Here is an 8637-nt window from a genome sequence, read left to right as displayed (position 1 = left end):
ACAACAGTTGGCACACCATTTAGCACCGAATGGGACGTTTCGAAGTAAATATAAATTGGTCACTGTAGCTTCAAAATGGCAAGACACACGCACTGTTGACAAACACAGACACTCTCTCGCTCTCTCCCTCACGACACAGATCTAACCAAGCTACCAATCTCACCGCTCTGTTCTTCCTCACTATTCTCACCGTCGACTCCCTCTCTCTCCCCCCCGACATTTTTTCAAGTCAGATTCAAATATGAAGACAAATTATGAATTATAGAATTCCTGATTTCCTCCATGGTAGGAAGCATGGCTGCCAAGCTGCCAATGCCATGCTATTTTCTTCTGATTTTTTTATTTTGGGTTAGGCATTGGCCCAAAGTCTTTGAATTCGGTCACGAGAATTTAGATATAAGGGCATATGGCATGTGCAGGTGTTCATACTTAGGCCTATCAAGTCAAATCTTGTCACCATTAATTGATGCATTTTTTCAAGTCAGATTCAAATATGAAGACAAATTATGAATTGTAGCACTCTTGATTTCCTCCATAGCATGAAGCATGGCTACCAAGTTGCCAATGCCATGCGATTTTCTTCTGATTTTTTATTCTGGGTTAGGCACTGGCCCAAAGTCTTTGAATTCGGTCACAATAATTTACATATAAGAGAGCAGATCTGTCGCGTGAGGGAGAGAGCGAGAGAACATGGCTGTGCGGTGAGGGAGAGAGAGCGAGCGAGCTTGTGTGTGTTGACGATGCGTGCGCCATTTTGAAGCTACAGTGACTGATTTATACGTAGTTCGAAACGTAACGTTCGGTGCTAAATGGTGTGCTAACTGTTGTATGAACCTCATTTTTGTTTGCTTTTTGATACCATGTTCAAGAGTACATATTGTCGCAGACCGCAATTGAGATATCCATTTTGCGCACTTGTATGCTAGTATCGACACCATGGTTATATGTGCTAGAGATAAAATTTTTTAGAATCAAGTCAGGCTAGCACATCTTGAGCTTGTGTGATTAGCTTGTTCGCTTGAAATTTGCACAGCTTGTAATAATATGCCATGTACTCTAAAATATGTTGTTAATCGTCTTTTTATAAATGATGTCATACGTAGGTGCAAAATCATTTTGTAATTTTGGAAAAATTACAATAACTCCTTCATAATAATTTTATTCACAAAGGGGGAACATTTATCATTTATGTATACTGACACCCCATTCGTAAATATACCGCATTAAAACTTTACACTGTTTGTAACATACCCCTATCCTTATAATATATGTACCATCTTTTTCTATTAATACCTATCTACATAGAATATGGATAGAAATTCTCTTCTACTTTTGATTATTTATCTATTACAGAATACATATTGAATATTGTAATCAAATATCAACGTGTATTTTCCTTGAAAGAATTATTATTATCCTATTCATAGTAATGATAATGCATTATGGAATATTTTTTAATACGATGTAGATTAAAGGATAATATTTTAAAGCATTATAGAGATGCCACATATTTTTGTATAATTTTGTAAAAAAATAATTTTATTCTTTTTAGAAAAATGGAAAATATTGTAGATTAAAATATGACAATGTTTTAATATATAAGAGTTAGATAAATTTAACTAGTTTATAAATTTCTATTCAATTTTTTTTTAATCAACTAAGTGAGATGCCATTACAAAAGAAAGGGAGGTGGGAGGAGAATATCACCATCCTTTTTGATAATGTTGTTATTGATTTGTGTTTTCTTGCTACTTTTTAATTTATTCATTTCGGCCACAATTCCTTACTCTCTATCTAAGCCTCTCTCACTCTTTACCCTCTCTAACTTTGATAATAATAAAAAAAGTAAAACACAATATTAAATGCTTGAATTTTACTTTTTTTTTTCCAAAATTAGAGAATTTGATTCACAATATAATCATCTCAAGTTTGATTTCAATATAATATAATGATTTGATACAATATTTTGATTCATGGAAAAACTTTATGATTCTTTTCTTTCGTAATTTATATTAATTATTTTATTATGATGCCTTTGGTTGCTATAAAGTTTAATTTTTTTAAGAATAAGAAAAATATCCACCGTCTAAGTAAATTTTCACCATTGTTTAAAAAATACATAAATAATTTTTCACTTGCTCGGCTGTCCACCAATTGTTTGCAAAGTTTACTACTTTTTCACTAAAGAGTTAACTTTCGTTAAAATGTAATGACATCGTAAGTGTAATTTGGATATTACCCTTATAAATAAAGAAATTTTATAAAAATACCGCCCCCCCCCCTCCCCAAAAAAAACTCATGATTTTTCCCTTTGTTTTTCTCACTTTTTTTTTTATTTGGGGTTTTCATTTTTCAGGTTTTGATCGATTTTTTTTCTTTCAAAGACAATGGGTAGGATTCAAGGGATTTTGATTTTTAGGATTTGAGTTGTAAGATTAGGGTTATGATTTATGAGACTATGATTTGATAAAGGGATTTGATTTTGTAAGTACAGGTTTTTTTTATAAAAAAAAATACCCTTTTGCTTTTAATTTTGGTTAATATTTCTGATTTTTATTCTAAAAATGGAAGTTTAAGGATAAAATTATTATTTTGTTAATATTCTATTAAAATTTCTAATGGTGTTAAGATGAAAGTGTGAAAGTAATATACTTCTTAAGTAATGAGTGGACAAAAATATGTGTGTTTTTTAGACAAAGTTAAACTTTGGTTGGACTACACATACTGTCCCCCTTGAGAATACGAATAAATTAAAATAACTGATATACCTTAATAATTGAAGTAATTTAATAATAAAATTCAAATGAGCCCATGTGTTTGTAGGATCAGGATTCTCTCCTGATCTGATCATGTTCTGAGCAAACCAATTAATTACTGATTGGTTGTTAATAAATAAAAAAATAAAAAAAAGTTAAATCTTACTCATACACTACTACTAAAAGACACATGACAGAAGATATTTAAAAGATCAGTATAGCTCAGATCAAGAGAGGATCATGTTTCGTGTTTGTAGCGAGCACGCATGTAGATGTGTTCGAGATATTAACGAACCAGACAACACTTGAAGAACAAAATGCAATTTTAATTACTATTTTAATGGATATTATGAATATTTATGACATTTTCCCAATTTTCAACTTTTCCCATCATTTACCCAATTCGTGAATACCTCGTCCAACATAAAAATGTAGAAGGTAGGTTAGGTGGTTTGCATCACCATCAGCAGCAATTGTATATTAAGGTAATATTTATGATTGAGGTACTGTAGTTTAAAAGTTATAACTGTTGTGAGAAAAAAAAAACTTTAATTATTAAACAAAAATTGATAATATGTAGTAAATAATTTTTAAATAATAATTTTGATAAAATTATTAAAGATATAATATATTTTTCATCATACCAATAAAAAATCATATTAATATAGGTTTCAAACTACGATAGATATTATTTATCAAATACTTTAGTGTTGTAATTTTTAAGTTACAGCTGTCCAACCTCAATTTCAAACAGACGTTAAATAATAGTTTATTCTCTTTATAAACCAAAAAAGACAATTAGATAAATAAATAAAAAAGGAAAATTTTTAACACGAGTGAAAAAATCTACCAAATCAAGGAAAAGAAAATACCACTTGGGGAGGATTACCAAAGCTGGTAAGGTTATATCATGTTCATATATTAGAACCATGGGAGACCTTGATTTCGATCGTAGGTCTGAAGAAGCATTTCCAAATTCTCTCATTTGAAGAACAAGCATGCCACCGTGCCTTAGATCCCAATCTTTCTCCCTCCTGTAAGCTGTAACACTCATTATTCACTACTACTACGCCTTCTGGAGTTGATGACCTTTCGACAGTCGAAAAATGAATTCATAAAATCATTAAAATGAGAAAAAGGGAGAAGTTGGTTGAGAAGGAGAGAGGGTGAAGTCACTGCTCAAGAGAATTTGGGAGTTAGCAATCGGTAATCGCTTATTCACACTTGTATGTGTACAACTCTCCTTCTACTTTCAATCTTTTAAGTAGAAACTAATGATATAATTTTTTAAATAAAACTTATTTTTTATTGTGTTGTTTCTTGTATATAAATAAATAATAACCTTTTTTTATTGAATGAAAATCATCAATTATTTTCTGGCTACATTTCACGTAATGTTTTAATAAAATCACAAAACGAATAATCTTATTTTTACTATTGTATACCAATGCTTCTAAAGCAAGACATTAAAGTGTTTCATAAATACGTCTAATTTTACATTTAAAATTTGTGTGTGTATGTATTATACAATCATATTTAGATACGGATTGCACAAAAATTTATGCAAATAGAATAAAAAAAATAAAAAATAATACAAATTTCAATACGCTAAACAACAAAAAAACAGCACATTGAAATCTATTTTTCTTTTATCTTTTAACTTTTTTCGTCTCAAGCAAAGTTATACTTATCAATAGCTGCTTGTCTATACTTTATGCTTACATTTTATTACAATTGTGGTTTCCAAGTGGGAATTGATGGCGAGAAAGTGGGGTCTATGACGATTTTTTTCCCCCTCCCTTGAACAAAAATATATGGCTTGTTATGGGTCGTATAAGTTGAGCCCATAAATTATTGGGGCCTTTTTTGAATTAGGTCGAGGCTTCTTAACTTCATTCAAGTTTCTTATGTGGATATTTTTAATATGGATGTATTCTTAACTTGAAAAAAAAAATTAAATTTCTTAGTTTTTCCAATTCTAAGATAATTTTCTTATTTTGAACAAATTCGAATAACGTTTTTATTTGCTTAAGATTCCTTCACTTTGCTCTTTCATTGATCAATTCTCTTTTTTTCTTTTGTAACACCTTTATTGTTCTTTACTACTTGCTAATGTTTTTATTCCTAAATATATAATATAAATAAACATTAATTTTCATTTCAGATCCATCGAATTTATTAAACGTGATATCTCCATAAAGGATTGATTAGTAATTTAGACAAGAAAATATTCTTAATAATCAACTACACTTGGCCTATTATATCTAGTGGTTATATAATTGTGTTTCCATTTTGTCTTCTTATTTGTTACATTGGTGTTGCGTTAGCAGTTAATGATGTATCTTTCTGAGCTCCAATCCCACCAATCCATATAACTCGATTCAGATTTTGGTGTCTCATTTATTTAGAAAGCTTCTACTCATCTTCATATCTCCCCTTCTCCATTTTTTTTTTAAATTCTTCCATATATTTTTTATACGTATCGGTCGAGAATAAATAATATAAATGGATAATTTTACTTGGGAAGGCAATTTTACAGACGACGGAAAAGCTATGTAACATATGAAGATAAGTTTAATTATTTTTTAGATTTTTGTCATACATGTATTTACTGTTACATAATTATTTAAATAAGGAGAGACTAATTGTCAAATTTTTTTCCCATTGAAATTAAAATACATATGTACGTATCACTTATCCCTTACTGTTTCATGGTATTGAAAAATTCTCTTGATACAAAACATTTAAAAGAAAAGAGGGATAAATGGGTCATTTATTTGATAATTTATTTTAGAAATATAAACTATAAATCTATTATAAGAAAAATATTTTAAAAAATAAAAGTACAAAAAATCTTATTATTGATTTTTTATTCATGCCAAAATATGTTTCTCATTTGTAATATTAAATTTTTATTTTATGATTTATTTAATTTATAATGAATAAAAATAAAAATACATTTAAAAATAAGATAATATCGTAAAATTATGATACTAAGGGAGTTATTAATTATGATTATTACTAGAAAAATAAAAAAGATAAGTTATTAGTTATGATTATTACTAGAGTAATAAAAAGATAAGTGATATATATATTCAATAAAGGAGATATTGACAACATAAAGGGGATATTGACAATCTCCCTTATTTAATGTAAGGATACATGTATATGACAAAATTTTAACAGATAAATAATAAAATTGTATATACTGAGAACTCCCAAAGAATTTCACTAAATTAATAGATATGAAAGCCCTACCCAATGAAAAATGCCAAAGAAGCAAATTCCCCTTTAAATCCAAATTAGGATTTTGTGAGGGGACCCACTTCATTCTTCTCCAAAAAGTGGGTCCACGAGCACTCATGGGCACACTCCAATAAATGGCTCTATTTCCAAAAGTATCCATCAACAAAAGCATGCAGACAACATAATGCATGCAAAGAAAAACACACGGAAGACAGATTGTACACTTCTTGGAAGAGGTAGAGCTATTAGCCTATTAGCCTATTAGCACTTTGTGGAGAGTTAAATCTTGAGTGGTGAAGGTGGTGGGGGGACCAGCGCATTTTTGTTTTTGGCTAACACCTCTCACCTCTTTGGTGCTAATGGTGGTGTCTTAAATGTGATTTATGAAGTGGGTGGCTGAGCTTTTGTCCACGTGTACACACTGTCATTGGCGATTGAGGCATTTGTGTATGATTATCTTGATTAATTTGGAAAAGTGAGGTCGTTGAACTAAATAATGAGCCTGCTAGAGGGCCGAAAACTAAGAAATAAAAGAAGATATGATAGCGATGGTTAGGGTTTCGTGAGCCATTTTTTGAGAAGATGAGATGATGATGAAATATGCTATTTGGGTTTCTGTTTGATGTGATGATTAATTAAACAACCAAGCCCTTTTAAACGGCGCGTGTTCTACGCTTTTATTGGGGCGTGTAAACATCAATCGCTAACAACAATCAACACAACTGACCCCATGCATTAATTAAAACACTAATACAAGCGTCAAAGTTATAGCTATTATGAGTAGTTTTTATCTACTGTACGTTGTGATTAAAAAATTGATATGCGCAGTCGATTTGCAATCAAGCAAAAATAGATCAGTGATACAACTTGAACTAATCTTCTGAGTCTTTCTCTAATATGAAAATTTACACATTATAATAAAATTCAGGTTCATTAATGCTATCAATGATGTATTAGTACAAAATAATTAGAAAAAAATAAGTTCAAATCTAAACTTTGCAATATGTAAATATCCACATATAATTTTTATGTGCGGCCTCGCCGTTTTCGAGTAATGATCTGATGCCAGCTACGTTAAGGATGAGTTAGAATCGTCACTTACTCTTTCTAACTCCCATTCTTCTTGCCTCCTTTATTTGTACAAGAAATTGGTGAAGTTTCTTTTCTTCTTCTTCACCCAGTATTCTATTAGTGTCTTCAAACTCCCCGTCTCGCTAAGAGGCTTGTTGTCGACGTCCTTATTCATTTTAGTTAGATTGATAAATCACATATATATATATATATGAGTGGCCCAGCTCCTATCCAATTTGCTAGTGAATGATCCATCCAATACAACAATAACTAGAAGCATTGCTTGCGATGGAAGAAAAAATTGCACATGGTGGGTGGAGCATCAATCCCATTTCATACCAAAACACAATTGACTAACCAAGTCCTTACGAATTACGGATTTATAATTTTAATACATCTTCGAATTTATTAAGTCATTTCTGTAATAATATATACTTCCACTTAAATGATGAACAAAGATATAAGAGTACACCCAATAAAGTTTGGTGTATAGGTTTAATAAGGATTAAACTTATTTCAAATTTTGAGTTCAGAGTCGCATCGTCCTCATATATGACTTTCTATGTTATGAGCTGTCTAATTAATGCTGGATTGTCTAAGTAACCATTGACTTGATAATTTAACACATTTTATTTATCGAATTCAATGGCAAAAATGATGTTAATGTGTCGGTAACTTTCAATTACCTATTTGTGCTTATATAATTTCACACGCTCACAAGGCACGTCAGGGAAGAATTAAATCATTAGTTTCATATAAAATTTTCTTAATTAGCAGAAAGAGAAGCAAGGCCTTGAGTGGGGTTTCACTTTCACTTTCGAATCTAAGTATCTAAAAGGAGAAGATGGACCACCAAAATTAAACAAATCATCAATCACTAAAATAAATAAAATAGTGCACACTCAAAAAGTTTAGTGTGAAATGAAAACGACTTCCCCTCTTACAAAAGCTAACTCGTTGTTTTGATATAATCTCCCTTCATTAATTAATTAATTAATCAATGTTACTATAACTATTTGCTACCATAAATCATACGGTATACACGTAGCAGTTAGTCGACGAATTTTAGACCAATTTAAGAGAACAACATCTTAAATTCCACCACCATCGTCAGATTACCATATCCTTTAATCATGAAATTCTAAAATATATTAGAGGTATCATATCAATTACACAATAAATAAATGATGCCATGAAATATGTGTATTTATTTTGAAAAATCATCATGTAAGTGGTAATTATATTAAATTTAAGTACACATGTCATGCGAGCATTAATTAGTTGTATTATCTCTATTGTATTACAAAATGCCTCTTTCTACTTGGATGAAATGATTATTAAGTTTATAAAATAAAATAAAATAAACTATGATCAAGATTCTATTAACTCTAAGATATTTATCATGGCCTTGCCGACTGTACCGTTGTGTAAGATGGGCATTGGTGGGGGATGTGTTATGTGTGGGGGTTTTGTTGAAACTTTAGATATGTGTATTTGTTGATATGATTAATATATGAAGCAATAAATTAATTAAGTACAAATTATAGAACATATGTTCCTAATT

This window comes from Citrus sinensis, chromosome 8, assembly GCF_022201045.2.
Source record: "Citrus sinensis cultivar Valencia sweet orange chromosome 8, DVS_A1.0, whole genome shotgun sequence".
Classification (NCBI taxonomy): domain Eukaryota; kingdom Viridiplantae; phylum Streptophyta; class Magnoliopsida; order Sapindales; family Rutaceae; genus Citrus; species Citrus sinensis.
Note: the sequence above shows the minus strand (reverse complement) of the source record.